Below are 16,742 nucleotides of genomic sequence, written 5' to 3'. Positions count from 1 at the left end.
GGAGAAAAAGATGTACTGGGAAATAGAATGCATGATCTACAAGTAGGAGTTTAGGGAAGTCATTATATACCCATTAGTTATGTGCATTTATTAAATCTGTCTGGTAAAATTAAGGGAGCTGAAATTTTATGTATTTATTTCTATCTAGTGTACCTAGTGTATCTTGTATGCCAGTCAGCATTTAAGATAAGTGAATTAACTGACCGTATCAGAGAACAGACGCCTTGAACTGCGAAGAGTATACCCACTGAAGAAACTCTTCTGAGATTCTGAGGTTGTGGTCCCTGGGTGAGTGTGGCATGCTATCCATTTTCATTTAAAGGTCAAAGTCTTGTATGACTACCTTTCAAAAACTATAGGAAATATAAACAATGACTTCCTCAGAATTTTCATTCAAGCTCTAGGAAATCCTTCAGGCTGTCCTGGAAAGGGGCACTGAATCTGTCTGTAGTGTTTAGCCAGTGCATAGCCCTAAGAGCATTTACTATGGCTATAAGACCAGTTATTCATCCCCTAAGGCCCGTGGTGGTGAGGATATTTATTTACTTAGATACTATCTTAATCAAAGCAAAGCCAGAAGAGCCCCTTAGCCTGCGTATCTTGGCCTGAGTCTATCCAGTAAGGGCCCTAAGGTTTTTAATAAGTGCCTAAAACCCCAGTAACCAATTTGCCCAGTTTAGACTTACTGATATTCATGGGAGATGCCAGGATTTGCATCTTAAATTTTTACTGGCCAAAAAGGGAATACAAATAGTATCAGTAATAGATGTTTGTTTTATCCCTTTCCCATAGGAAGGGGGGATGGAAGAATTTTGCTAGTACTGCTGTCTGCTTTCTGTGTGTCTCCTTTCTATTATAGTGGCATCCAAATGTGATCAAAGAGCACAAGGAACAGAAAAGCAATGGACAAGTAAGCATTTGCTGTCACACACCACTTAGTTCACTCTGGCATGATGGAATTTAAACTGGATAGGATTGGAGCTAAACTTTCTTTCAAAAGGATGCTCCAGAGATCCTATCTAGGGGTGCTTCAGTCGAGGGAGGGAGGGAGGGAGGGAGGGAGGGAGGGAGGGAGGGAGGGAGGGAAGGGAGGAAAAGTTACACATACTGTGGCACAGGTTCTGTCAGATGCTGCTCCTATAGATGCAAGCTAGAAAGGACCAAATGAAAATGGTCATGATAGTAGATGCTAATGCCATAACAGCTATTGCCAAAGCTGGAAACATTCCCCAAATGTTTCACATATTCCAGTGGGAATAAAACATTTATATTCTTTCTGACATGTATTATCAGCAGCAACATAGATCTAGTTCAAAACCCAAAATATTCATCAGGAAATTAGCAAACACATCAATCTGAGTTTCCTTTAAGAAAAGTAGTTAAAATAAAACACTTTGGCTGACCACCCTTAACTGGGCAATAGTTACATTCCTACAAGCACTGACCATGCACAGGACAGAACACACAATTCATTCGCAGTCTTTGAAAGAAAGAAACTGTAGGTTTGGCAATCATAACCTTAGCTTATATGAATAGTAGGTTGAAAAACTTCCCTGCAGTCCCAGAAAAGCATTCTTTGGTCTTTTGCACTGTTTTTTGAGCTACCTCTGTAGAAAGGGAAGGTGGCAAATGATGGAAAAACTACTGTCGATACCCTGTTTCCTGGACACACTTTCCACCCCCTTTGTGCAGTTCTTGTGCAGTTCATTTATGATTGATTAAGTCAGAAAGTTTACAAGTGAAGTTTCAGCCCTGGCTCATACATTTTATGGCTTGTAAAGGAAAGTGTTCCCTATCCATTCCACCTACCTTCCTTAAGCTTCAATGCATCTCTGGGGTGTCGCTACCTTTGGTTGGGATGGCTGGTGTAGTTATGCAGCTGATAGCCTTGCCCTTGTTATGCAGAGTATGTCTTGCTGTTGTTGCTGCTCTTTCTGTGTTTCCCTCCTGATACCAAATGTGTTTTCTAAAGACCTGGGCTCACTGTATTAGTGGTTTTGTCAAGTGTTTGCTGGGGGAGGGAGGATTTTTCTGCTGCCTGTACTGCTTTGTTCTTCTGCCTTGTGACCCAGTAAATGGCTGCTGTGTGGTCATGGTCAGAATGATATGGAGGAAAGCGTGTGAATTAATGAATAATTTGGTTTCTTAGGGGCTGTTCTGGCTTCCAGCCTATAGACATCCTCTCTCTTTCTTTGTCCCAAAGGATTTTTAATCAGTTTAAACAAAGTAGAACAGCCTCAATGAGCAATATTGAAGAAGACTTGCCTCTGAGGATCTTACATTGCCTGGGAGGAGGGAAACCTAGGTTCAGTCATTGCTCCAAAACAGACAGCAGATTTGATAGTCTGTCCTGAGTATTACAGTGTCCTGAGTATTCCAGCAACAGCTAGATTTACTAGGCTGAGTGTCAGCAACATGGAACCTCCAACTTGCTGTATCTAGTCTGGGCTTGGCAGACAGCTATCTGATGAACCCTGTTGATGGATAGGTGTCTAATTTTGGAAGGTCCAGGTGTGGATCAGTCACTAAGCTGCTTCACATTGTCATGTTTAAGCAGTTTCCAGCCTTGCTACTAGTAGAAATTCAGGGGCCTTTGTGAAGGTATTGCAACAGAACAGTGAATTTTAAGAATCCCAATGGCACTTAGAGAACGGACTTAAAGTAAGAACTTCCTGTTCTTACCTGATGTCTACCTAGCAGACTGAAAACACTGAAATGCTCCTCAAGAGGTCTCATCACTAGGAGAGGCAAAATTCTATGAAATACAATTTTCCTGCTTCTACTTGTTTTTTGTAAGCTCTAAGACTGGACATGAAACAAAGGCCAAAGTTTTTATCTGAATTAATTTCTCCTTCAAGTCTTATAGCTGTGGTGAAGCTAGAAAATGCATTTTAGGATGACATCCAAACCATAGTCCTATTTTGCTCTGAATGATCAGTACGGTGATCAGTTACCAGAGGGACAGAAAACACTGTATGTATAGTAAAGGACTCTGATAATAAAAATTCCATCTGAAAATGAAGGACATTGGTATTTTTAGGATGTGCAATAAAATTCAAAAGCATTTGGGAGTGTTTTCCAAGGATAATTGACTTTCTAGCAAAAAAAGTTACAAAAAGAAAGTCTCCTGCTATCTTTCAGACACATGACTCATTGCTGACATCCATTTTCCCTGGGGTAACAGGACTCAGGGAATTCAGACTGCTGGTTAGAGTCCTACATAAATTACTTCATATCTAGTGATATGACCTCCTGAAGCAGCAGTCTGAGCTGCAAAATGTCTTGTAGTTCTTACTTTATTTTTTTTAACTCTTCTAAAATTAAATACAAAGGAGGTAATGGAAAATAAAAACCCAAATAAAAAGGTAAAGGTATGAGTTTCTACAGTTGAATGAATAAACCCCAACAGATAGCAGTGAATTTTTCGTTTTCTGAATGTGTAGGAGGCAATTAGATCTTTTGATAATAGAAACACAGAGGAGATTCTCTGGGCAGAAATGGTGTGAGGTGTACCTATGGTGTCAACCCTGTGGTTGGAGCTTCAGGGGTGCCAGAGCAGCATTCAGATACTTGCAAGAGCCCAAACTCTTCCAGTAGAGCATTTTATGCTATTCAGCCACTGGCTAACACATAATGACTCCCAAAGTACAATGAATATTAGCTCCGTTTGCTGCAGTTCACTGGATTAGTTCTAAGAGACTACAGAACTTTTTGTGTGATGGTTTAAAAGTGTGCCTGCTTGGGCATGACGTTACTAAACTAAAAAGTAACCTCTTTCTTTTTGTTTGGTGCAAGTATCACCCAAAATTCCCTTACTTGTAATACATCCAATTGAAATAATGGCACTGAAAATGAACAAACCTACCTCCACCACTGTATATAATTAATTTGCATCCCAGGTACCTGACTAAGTCTTTGAAGGTAATTGGTAGTTAGGTAATCTGCCTATTAATTTCTTCATTTCTAGCCAATCTCTGGTTAGTAATCAATAGTCCTCTGTTCTAATGAAGAAATGGCCTTGACATTCTGGCCTTTGTGCAGTGTTAAAATAACATTGATCGTTATCATTATCATATGTCCTTGATATAGTGTGCAAGGGCAAGAATATCAGTCTTACAGTACAGGAACACTTAATAAGCTTGGATAAATAATTGTGATTGGCCAAAGAAGTATGCATGGCTGTCTGGGCAAAGACGTGTGGGAGAAAATTAATAAAATGTTGTATATTAGTTCTATCTCCAAATCTAAACAGAAGACAATTTCTCTCAAGATATATGGAAGATGTACAAAGACAAATGAAAGCACTCTCTATCATAGAGTCAAGCCAGAGACAGGGTTATGTTTCTCCTCATTGTATTGGACATCTCCAAAGAAAGGATCGTTCTTTCTCTGTATCTACATACTCTCACTGGCACTTCTCCTTTCTGTGATGAGGGAGAAGTGATGAGTGAGGAAGGAAGTCTGTGGATATCATATCAACTATAGGAACTCAGGTTTAATTTTTTTCCATGCTTTTCTGTTAGTCTCCTCCCAGTATTAGTAGAGCTTCAAAACTTTTATCTATTGCAGGAGTTTCTTTTTTCCTGCAAGAAATCAAAATATTAATAGTGTCCTCTTGGACTCTTTGAGGAGAACTTGAGGACGATTTTTCTTCAATGACATACTACAGACTGTAGCATGGTCTATATTTGGATCTTTTGACTAAGGTACAATTTAAAAAATAATGGTACTGTAGATCTTATTTTACTATTCTTCCATAATAATAAGATCTCTTTCTGCTTCCAGAATTTATACTCTGCTATTAAATAAGGAAAATCTTTTGTACAGTAGGTGTAAAATTACATCACTGTCAAGCCATTATTTTAAAAAAAAGTAAAAATCAGGGCTCCTGTGCTAAGATTAAAAATCAGAAATTAGTTACCTTTAAAAGGTCAACTGCAAAATTACGGTACCCACTGGCAAGTCTTGCACAGCAACCTAGGGAAACCCTAACCTTGGTGTTACAACTTGGTTACGGTTCACATTTTTGTGTTTTAAATGTCCATTTCAAAAACAAAGTTTCTGCAAATGCCATTAAACCAAAAACTTCTGAAATTTGTTGAAATAGGTTATGGGAATTCATACCTTTGTTCTGGAACATAAACTCCATCTCCACATACCATTTGTTTTGTATATATAAATGAACTCACGTTCATGGGGGCAGAAGAATTTATACAATATTTTTTTGAGAATTGATAGATATATTTTTAATTGTAACCATCTGCATTATATCAGCACAGGTTATGTACCCCAAGAGTTAAGCAGAGTGTGCATAATTCATACTGCCTCCTTTGTTGCAGCATGACCTGTGGACTGCACGAGGCAGCGTGGGTGAGGCGGGAGGGGGAGACCACGGCTGCCGGGGCAGTGGGTGCCTGGTGGATGAAATAAGCTCCTGCCGTTTGAGATCCCTAAACCGAAGCGTAACGTCTCAAATTTATGTTATGTAATTTATATGTGTAGATAAAATACTGCTTGCTGCTTAAAAATATTGAAGTGATTTTTTTAAGCATGCACAAGCACATCTTGTATGTGGGCCGAGTTCGTTAGCGTAGTCTGCGTTTCCCTCCACGTGGGTCTGGTGCTCCCCTGCAGAAAAGAGCGATAGGAAATGCTCCTTTAGTGATTGTCAGAAGTGGGACAGATTCCTAAATAATTGCCATTAGATTATTTTAAGACTGCCAAATACTCAATTTGTAGCTTAAATATTTTATAAAAGTATTTTATAAAAGTTTGGACACTTGAAAAATGTTTAATGGTAAAGTATAAGACACTCGAGCCTCTTCCTTCAAACACCATTTTGGTTTTCAGAAGTGAATAATTAAAGAGACCACTTGGTTTTGAGCCTTCTCAGTACTATTTATAAGTGGAGTGAGAGCAGCTATTATTATCTTTATAAATATTTGGCACTGCATGGCCTTGATACGCAATCGTGTCCGTTCAAAGAATGTTTAGTGAACAAAGGAACGGGTCTCAGGGCATGAATGTTATCCCGAAGCAACGAAAGGATATAAGCCTTGTCACTTCTTGTCTCATTTTCATTAAGAAAATCATGTGGTTTAGCTTTAGGGGGGTAGTGATGAATCAACCATGTGACTAAAGGCAGGTGGCCATCTTAAAGCAGTTCGTATGCCTTGTAAGAATAAGAATTAAAAGGAAGTGATGGGGGTGGGTGGTGTTCAGCTCCATAAAATGTTCACTCACTGGGCTGCCAAAAAGTAAATATTTTTACAAATATATTATTTACTACAGGGGAAGCTTTTCCTGGAGAAGGCAGATAAATGTGCTTGCTATGGGAGCTTTATGGCCACTACAGGCCCAACTGTCATTCCTTCGGTACTTCCTGTCAGTCTGACTAAACTCTGTCATCCTTCAACCCAGTTTAAATTAACAGGTAATTTGTAAATGTCACTTCAGGTTAGGCCGCTCATTTTGTTTCTACTCTACCAATGCAAAGTCTAGGACTAATTTTTCTTGTCTTCTTTTAATAGGATTTTCATTTATAAATAGAATTATGTTCTGAAAATAAATTACAGTAAGTGATGCACAGAACTGGTAGCAGCAGCACTTTCATAGAATTTCAAGCACCTACATCAGAAGAGATTAATAAAAACACTTCAAAGGCTAAATTCTATTTAAGCAGAAGACAGCTTTTGGTTAATATTTAATCTGAGTAACTGAGATCTTGGTTGAAAATATAATTTTTTAATATCTAAATTAATTTGCAAAACAAAACCATTAATTTTGCCTGAGAGCTTTCATAGTGCAAAAGTTTCAGTAATTTATGTGGAAAAAAAAAGTTTAGAATGTAATTCTGTAGTAAAAGTCCCTATTTTAATATGGAATTTATTTCTAATGCAATATATTATATTTGATCAGCAATACTGCTTTAAGTCTATACTTTAAAAATGATTGCTAATGCACTGTATTGAATAAGAAAAATAATCAGACTTTTCATGGGAGTTTTTAATTTGTAAAAGAGATTGCTTTTAGGTTCAGCATTAGAAAATAAACATCACCCATTTCTTTAAAGGTAATATAAAACTGAAAAAAGTACCATAAAAAGTACCATATAGTATAGGCACGGATGATAGAAGCTGGTAGGATATTTTTCATTGACATAGTTTTTGAAGTGTTGTATTTACAGTCTGTGCTTTGAATTGTTCACCCTGTAGTAATCTCATACCCTGGGGGAGCTGTTCGCATAGTGAGACTCCTGTGGCAACTTCTTTTCTCCACAACTCTCCAAGAATCCTTGCATCTTTCCAGCAGAAAGAGAGTCTCAGTTCGTGTGTGGAAGGGAATCCTAACACTTTCTGGTCCTTGTAAAAGTTTCCTAGGCTCGGGCTGGGGCTTAACTGTCCTCTCACAGCAAAACCCATTGACTAATCCTTTTCTCCTTCAGTAGTAGCCAACTCATCTGTGGGCAGTAGAGGCCAAAATCTGTCTCTTTTCTGTCACTAAACTCTCCCCATATTCATTTGATTGTCTTCTGCTGTCATCACATGCACTTCTTCTCTGCTTACTTTCACTCCCATTATCTTATTTTTCCTCTCATTCTTTACATTAAAGCCTTTGTCTGACCCTGTATTTCTTGTTGATTATGTTTGATTATTCCAGCAAGTCTCTTTTAATATTCCATCAGCACCCAGAAGCGTTGTGTAGTAGTTCCACAGATGTTCTATAGGAGATACAGAAGAGCCAGGGTATCTGGAAAGCAAAGGTATTCACTGTGTATAGTGAAGCAGTAGTAAAGATTCTTCTCAGTGACCTGGTGAGCAGAAATTCAAGAACCATAGCAAAAAGGTTTGGCACTGGGCCAGTGTTGATGAGTGATTACATTGGCTGCTGGTCTGGTAATTAACATATAAGAGATACCTACATGGGAGATTGCAATATAATATGACACAAGTTGACTAACTTTCCTTTAAAGAGCTGGAACTTTTAGGTTGGCTTCATGCAACTGTGCTTTAAACCTCCACTCAGACATCATCTGTATCATTTAAAATCTTCTGTCTGGATCATAGTTAAACCTGTAAGCACATCATAAATTTATTTAGACTGCTATTGTAAAGACTACTTCAGGTGGTTTAAAAATTATATTTTTAGTGACATTAGCAGTATCAGAGCCCAGTATCAAATAAGGAAAAAGCAGTTTCCAGTGCACATTAATACTGACTTATTATCAGAAACATAACTTGTCTATGTAAATATTAACCATTTTGTTTAAACATTAAAGGTCTTACTTCATTCAGAAAGTTAAGTTAGCATTAATGCGGGAAGAATCTAGGATTTGAAGAGAGCCATGATGTATTAAGTACTGACTGAAGTTCCCCCACCCTGACTCATGATAATTAGTAGGAATGAATGCATGTCTAGTTGGAATGTCATTTATTTTCTTGTGCTTTTGTGGATTTTAGCTGAACATGCAGCATCATTCCAGTTTTCCACATAACTTACTTTAACATGGTTTCACAAACTGATCAACTGAGATTTGTTAATTTTTTCCACTGTAAAACATACAAAAGATGTTGTGGCAAAGCAGAAGTAAGCTTGGATCTGTCTGTATGGCCTCATGTGAATCGATATAAGGGAGTATGATGAAACTGAGGAAGCTGACCTTTGTGTGAACCAACTGCTGGTGTTCATGAAATTCGAACTAAGACTCAGTTCTAGGAAGACTGTGAAACAGCTAATATTCTGAAATGCTGACAAAAAGGAACCCACTGTGAAATAAATGCCTGTCTGCCTGTCTGACCATCAAAATTAAAGCAGAGAAGTAGAAATTTATTGCCACCTGTCCCAGAGACAAATATGCGAGATAGATGTGCACTGCTTTCTCCAGGATGACATCTGGAGGAGCACTTATTGTCTATCAAAGTTATTGCAAAAAGAACTGCTATGTCAGTTGCCCTAATTCCACTTTAATACATGGAGATTCTTTAGGCAATTAACTGAGCAGGAATTTGGATGATTTTTGAGGTGTTTCTGTTCACTCTACAGCAAAAGTTCACAGAAAGCAAGGCAAGATGCACATGGCTTTTTAAAATCAGAATATTTTTTTCCCATTTTTTGACTCGCTTTTAGTTTACTTGAGGAGGTCAAATGAGTATGTACCTGACATTTATTGCAGGGAGAAAACTACACAGGTCTATCTATGGGGCCATTGTAAAGGTCATTACTAGGACACAGCAGCCCCTGGATGTAGTTCCCAGTATTTCTAAAAGTGCACCAATGTTGAATCTTTCTTGGCCTCCATCATCCATTTTCCAGGCAGGAGACTAAGCAAAAACTCAGAAGATTATAATTTCACTAATTTAATGAATTACCTTTTTTTTTAATGCCTGATCTTTTCTTTCCATGATAAATTCTCTAGGTAGATATGTCTCTTAATGCAGAAAATGTGAATGTTCCCCAGAAGTCACATCATGCAGCCTAGCAGGTGTTTCTTTCCCTTTTTCAAAACTGGCTCACATTTTATGAGTTGCACTTTCTTAATCAGCTCTTGACTGAGAGCTAGTGGAGTTGAAGGTGGTGTTTTTAGCTGCAAGGTAATATGACATTCATATCCCATCATCTATCTAGGTATATCTTCTTGGGAGATAGAGGCCCACATTTCATTCAGATAGTAATGTCTGTGCTAATCAAAGCTTGTGATATCCCAGCTTGGAATTTTTGAAGCACAGAATTGAACAATGTGTTGTAGTGACTATTTCTAACACCCTTCTATATGACAGATCACTCTTTTAAATATAAAATGAATGATAATTTAATCTCATGCTTCAGAATATGTACCAATTTCATAGAATCAACGTAAAAAGTTTTTAATTACAGTTCCTGGAGCTTTAGCTTATTATTAGCACTATATGATAACTTCAAGCCACAATGATACTAATGAATATGGACTTCCTGTTATTTTATGTGAGTTTGCCAAAACTATTTTTAACAAATCAGTTTCTGGGGTCCAAACTGAATCCTTCTGGGCTGATTTGAGACAGGCTTGAAAAAAACAGTTATTTCACACAAAGGAAAACATGGGCCAAAACTCTCTCAGGTTTGCTCTCTAGCACTGGGGAGATTGGAATCGTTACATTTAGCAAATAACTAAGGGTTGAGACAGATGAGGGCAATCTTCCTCAAAGCTGTTGCGTTAGGCTGAGACAAGACTGCGTCCATGTACGAATGAAAAGTTTATCTTTGCAAGCAGGAGTGCTATAGTTTGACTATTTTTCAATTAAAAGTTGGATTCCATAGTGCACTGAATCTGTCACAGTGAAAAATGTAGGCTGATTGTTAATAATACTGCTCTATAATTATTACTATTATACAGTCCAGATACCTCATGAGGGCATGATCCCCTGATTCTATTTGGTTTTGTGTAGACTGTAGAAGAAGCAATTCCTGAGCTGTAAGGTTGGTAAGCTAAGACTCATGGAAGTAGATTCAAGAAGCTTTTCTGTTGTGGTTATTGATGGTGTTGCTGAAAGCAATCTGTCACAGTGCGAGCTACCTCCTTTTAGCCTTACATCACATGCTCGTTTACTCGTTCTGACATGTTAGGTGTTGAGTGGCTAAGAATGAACTTTCTTGTTAAAGAAGGTTATTTTTCAATATTAAAAAAAACCCTATAAAATCTTTTCTTAAATTTGGGGAGGGCTTAATAAAAAAAATTTCAACATAAGATTATTGAAATATCTTCCCTTCTTCAAAACTGAGAATTACAAAACCACTCTGCAGAATACTTTTCATGTAATTTTGGAGTGGAATAATTACTTGGAGGTGTCTGTGGTACAAAGTTTAACATCTTTTTCCCAGAGATATATAATTATGGATTAAAAAGGACAAGAAATTGGTATAGACAGGTGTTCTCTCACAGCATCATCCCACTTAGTGGACTGATGACAAGTGAATGCTTGTAATAGGAGACAAAATTCAAGCTTAAACGTTTCCTCTCTAGCCAGATGACTCACAAAGGTGCAAAAATATGTAACTTTGTTGGGACATCCATCTCTCTGCAAGAGACACATCATTCGGCACTCTTGCTTTATTAGCCCCAACCAAGACAGCAAGCACATATTATAAAACCCTTTTCAGTTGCTAACTGAAATAATTAGATGGGAAAATTCCATTTTGTCTCACAGTTTTGCTGAAAGTGTTCTGCTGTTTCAGTGAATAGAATGAGGGGAAACGTTGCTTTGTCTGTGTTCATTATTTTAAGTTATTATTTAACTGGGAAGCCCTGGTGTTCCTGTGGAAGGACTTGCCATTTGGCAGCAGTGATAAGTGTGTCAGGGTGTGGCTTTCACTATCATCATGAAGGAGGCATGAAAGTTTGCCTAAGTCATCAGCTCCTGTAAAAAAATCCAGTCAGCGTTTTCTCATTTGCTTCAGGGAGAGTAGTTAGAGTAGCCAAGTTCTTAAATTTTATTTTTTTTTCTTTTTTCTTTCTGTGGCAGGATTTAATCTCTCCCTCCTGGGTTGCATCAATGAGTGTGGAGATCGCATCCCTAGAGAGCACTGATGTTCTTTCATTCCCCTGAGCTGCTGAAGCACAGCAGGCTTTTCCTGCAACAAAAGGTGGGTGGGCACTTAGTCACTGGAACTCAAAACCTGAGAGTGAGAATAAATTCTCCAGTTACCTCAGTGCCCTTCTGCTGTGTCCTGGGACTTTGCTTCATTTCAGTATGAAGAGGGTACAAAGAGCAAGTTGGTATGTTGGGTTTAGGACCTGGGAAAAAATGCTAGGAAAAAGGGTGGAGTGATGGGGCTAGAGTGAGGAACAGAGAATACAAGAAAGTCCCACCACATAAGGAGAGAAAAAAGCAGATCAGTGAGGGAGGCCGGCAATTGAATGTTGTCCTGGAGAACTGGGTTCTTATCTCTGTTAAGCTGGAGAAATCTTTTTAAAAAGCAGAGTGACTGAGGTCTACAGTAAAAGTGAAACACTCCCATTCCTCTTAGGCTGGAGAACCCCTGAGGCCAGGGAAGCCGGGAGGAAGAGCAAAGGGGACAGCTCTGCCATCGGCTGTTTCCAGCCTGAAACACGCTGGCTTTTGCATGTGGTGTTTTATTATGTTCAAATGTCATCTCTGCTAACAGGGACTTGTGTCCTTAAAGGACAACACATCCTGGGAACTGCAGGACTGTTCCTGAGACATTGTACAGAAGCCCAGGTCTGCTGACTGTCTGTACGTGCCCATGTAGGCAGGGAGGGGAGGAAATGGTCATCGTCACCTACAGCAACAGCTCCTGGCCCTGGACTGCTCTCATGAAAGGCACTCCAAGAAAGCATGCTTAGTTGACAGTACTCCATGCAGCATTCCTGGACATTGAGTAGCACACCCTCTTGACAAAAATGGTCAGAGTTAGCTAAAAGACCATCAGCAAGGTGAAGAGTGGTGCAGACCATAGCTGGGGTGAGAGGCTTGGTACTAGCAGGAGCCAGGCAGTCAGGGCAGCTAACAGAAACAATCCACACCATGGGCTTGATCCAGCCTGAATTGGGACTTGCTACCCAAGAATGGGTCATTTCAAACCACGAGTTGGAGGGGAAAGCAGCCTGCTGACCCCACATGGACTCCTGGAGGAAAAGAGGGTAATGTGTGAAGTTAGAGTTTTATAAATGAGTAATTCCCTGCTTAGCTACATGGGCATAGTTCTCTCTTCTACCTTTAATGAAAATATGAGTTGTTAAACTGCTGCTTTGCAGGCAGGGAAATTAGGTTTCTGGTTTTAGCACAAGAAAACTTAGTGTAATTATCTCTAGGTTCATTATGATGGCTTGAGTTTTTGTTGCAATTCCCATAAATTTAAACCCAACCCTTGCTGCTGCCAATGGCAACAGCGCTGCACTTCTGTCAGCTGACCCAGAAGTGTGTTTTCATTACCCCACAGAGGTATGCTCTGATTTAGTGAAGTGCTTCATAACTACAATAGGTCAATAGGAAGTACACTTGAACAAATACAGTGTTGCATAGTGCTTAATAGTAAGGAGAAACAGTGTTAGACATCTCAGAAGAAACCAAGATGAGCAGATATTTTTAACCTTATTAGCTCTGTGCCTCAGCTTCCCACTTGTAAAATAGTTTACAATTAAATGAACCAAAGGGATGTTCTGAAAATAAATTCATTAAAGTTTGGGAAATATTCAGATACTATACCATGGAGAGTAATAGACTATCCCACAAGTAAATGAAAATTCTTTGTTCTGTAAAATACAGTTTGAAGAGAATGTGCACTGAAGAAGATGAGGAACCACTTTCTGAACAATGAGGATAACAAAAATACTGGATATCTGCCCTGCTCCTTTGTTGAGGACAATCTACCTAGGACACTGACTGAAGTAAGTATTTCCTGTGGGAAAAATTCATAATGTAATCATATAATTTAAAACCATATTTTAAATCATTAATTTAAGGAGGCTCAATTAAGACAATATGAGTGTTAGTGCTACCTTAATTACTGCCACAGTGTGCTACCTTACTTCTTACATTCCTTAACTCTGCTTGAACTCTGGAAAGTCTTCTGGAGAGTCTTCCTTGACTCTGGAAAGTCAAGTTACCAATTGAAACTAATTCCATGAGGAGTCCTTTCAGAACTTCTGGGTATTGAAACAGCCTAAAAAAATCTGAAAAAATGAAATCAAGGGGGAAAAAAAAATCATTTAAATCTGATACTTGGAGGTAATTCTCAGTGTGACACCCAGGAATTCAGGAGTGGAACAGCTATTACTGCTAATGGTAGCTGTCTGGCCTAATCCCTCCACACTGCACTGGATATCTGTGTAAGTCTAAATATATAAAGTGCACTAGGTGCTCTTCACAGAGTGCTTACTGGGGACTATTTATAGTACTTCTCAAAATCTTCTTGTAGAAATACTACTTTTAAGCATATTTGTCTTAGTAAGTCTAGGCTGTATTAGCTGTGCACCCAGCATCCCTAAGAAAGGAATAAACAAGATAAAATGGTTGTGATTTTTTGTTTGGTTTTTTTTTTTTTTTCCCTAACTGCTTTTAGTCTGTAGAAGGACCTTGTATGTTTTCTTTGCATCAAAGAATGCTTCTTCAGGCACAAGCTTTGTGGCTACATAGTCTGGAGAAGCAAGTTGAATCCAAGAGTCATCCTCTGTCCCCGGGGCAGAGGCGTCCCCATGAATCCCCACCCTGTGCTGACAGCAGCGGTGGGGTGACTGGGTGAGAGTGCTTTTCAGGTAGCGGCACTGCGGTGTTTCCTAACCAGACTTTGCATTCTCCCAGGGTAAGTGGGGAAGGTGCCTGGCACATCATAGTTATTTGTATGCCAACAAAGAGTGTTCTTTTTAAGTGGCTTCCCTCAGGGTCTCGACCTGGAAAACCTGTGCTTAAAGATAAACAGATTAATAAAGCAAGGGCATGAGCTGTTAGGAGGCAAATTATCTATCCATCTGATCCAGATAGTTGCACTTAAAATAGACAGGAGAGGCAGCATTAAACAAAACAACCCAAAATTTCATTTATATCCTGGTGTCCCTGTATGGCTTTTAAAGAAATTGGGGAATACGTGTACTGGGCTATATTTCACAGGTTTAGTTGTGTTAAGACACTGCAATGCAGTTACATTTTGGTGTTTGCATGTAACTTTACTGATTTGTGCTGTTGTATTGTTATTAAAAATATCTTATTTAGACTGAGAATGAAGTCAGATAAGGCTATGAAGTCTTCCTGACACATAATTAAAAACTACTTTTTTAGATACTAGGACAGAAAATCAAGGACAGTTGATATCTGAAATGGTAAAAGAGAGTCTTACCCTTCCAAAGTCTGTGCTGAGTCAAAGCAGCACAGAGAAATAATGCAAACAGAGCACAGCACAGCCAAGGAAGTGCTGGGAATGGGAACATGGTAGCCACTGGGTTATGTTTCTCAGCAGAGTGGCCATAAGTGTCCACCTGGAACAAGTTCAACTCATTTGACTGCCCCAAGGTCCTTCTCATTAGGGTTTAGCTAATCTCTATCTTTGTATAAGCTCTGCAAGAATTTTGGCAACTGCTGAAAACGCAATCTGTTTTATTTCACTGGTCATTTAAAGTAAGTGGACTCCAACAGCATTCTTGTTGCAACCTGTTTGTGCAGCAGCTACTGATGTAAAATGTCATCTGCTTAAGAAAACCACCACAGTTCAAGACTAAAATACCATCCTGCATTAGCCAATTTGTTCAGGGAGCTTTTATTTCAAATTTCTTGCTAGCCCATGCTCAGAAGATATAAACTACTAGCTGGTCTGGTCTCCTGAAACGCAAGTATCTAGCTGAAAAGAACAACTTGTATCAGCTGGGCAGATATAATTAAAGTTTCAGGCTTACTTCATACCCAGGTGGAGACTTTGAAAGACTTAAGGGAATTTAGTGCTAATCCAAACCTACTATCTTCCAACTGACGACATGATGGGCAGCATGGAACTGTAATTGGAAGGGCATTGGAGGGGGACTTGGAGAGATTATGGAAGAGAAAGAAGAGAGGATTAGACAAGCACAGGAATAAGTACAGCAACTTCAGAAAATTACCTAATGCAATGCAGTTCTTGTGTCTTTATGATATCCAGGATCCTAGGCTTGTCAGGGAGTACAATGCTACACACCTTTCAGTTCTGTTATAGAAATCTGCATCTGAGAATGCGAACTGTCAAAGCCTTTGCGAGCTAAAGGAAGCCGCTTAGGAAGATGTAGGCAGTTCACCTGACAATGCCTCCTGTTAATCCTGCCATATATTAAATCGTCTCTCCTTATCTTCAGATCTGTCAAAGCAGGACAAGTGATCAAACTTCAGGATGCTCGACTTACATCCTGTGGCACATGACCTCACAGATGGGGGGGGTCTGTGATCTGCGTCCACAGGTCTTTCCGGCTGTTCAGATAACCTCTTTGAAAGAAGTGTTTGCCAAGGCTCCCTTTAATTGGCATGGCTTCTTCCACTGCCTGGGAATTCTTCTTTGCCATGTCATATAGTCAGTTACTCCAAAACGTGCTCAGGAGCTGCAGTTAGGGATTAAATCAAGCTGCAAGTGTGTGCATCCTCTTTTTATGAATGCCTCCATCTTCTTTTCCTAATGTTGCTTTCACATTATCTTTGGCTCTTCCCAGTTCTGCTCCCCTTTTCTTTACACTTATTGCTGGGTTTTTCTTGATTCTCTTCCTGGAAACCATTTACTTCCTATCTCTGATTTGGAATAGTTCTGTGCCCTGTTCCCTCACTGCCAGCCTTCTTGCCTCTACCTGTTGATTAGCAGTCTTTTCTACCCATAATGTGAGTAGAATTTGGCATGCAGCAGCGTGCTAGTCTTAAGGAGCAGACACTGCCCAGAGGGACAGCGTGGGGAATGCAATGAAGCCAGATGAAATCCGATATGAACACTTGAGATCGTAGTCAGAAAAGTCAGAAAAGGCAGAATTTAAAATTAAATACTGTATAGCAAGGGGGAGGAACATAATTAATGAAGTCTGTTTCCTTCAGAATGAAGGGTGGGGCATATTTTTCCAACTCTAACCTTTTCCAACCTAAACAACTCTATTTTTCCTGATTTTTCTTATTATCATAACTTTAAAGAGCAATTACAGATGAAAAATTGTATCACTCTAGTTGATCCAAGAGTGCAGCTAGAAGCTTAAGGTCTTCTGATAGCTCCAATTAGGGAAGAAATTAAGATAGGTAAGTTTGTGAAGTAATCCT

Source organism: Gallinula chloropus (assembly GCF_964237585.1).
Source record: "Gallinula chloropus genome assembly, chromosome: 6".
Lineage (NCBI taxonomy): Eukaryota > Metazoa > Chordata > Aves > Gruiformes > Rallidae > Gallinula > Gallinula chloropus.
This window is presented reverse-complemented; position numbering follows the sequence as displayed.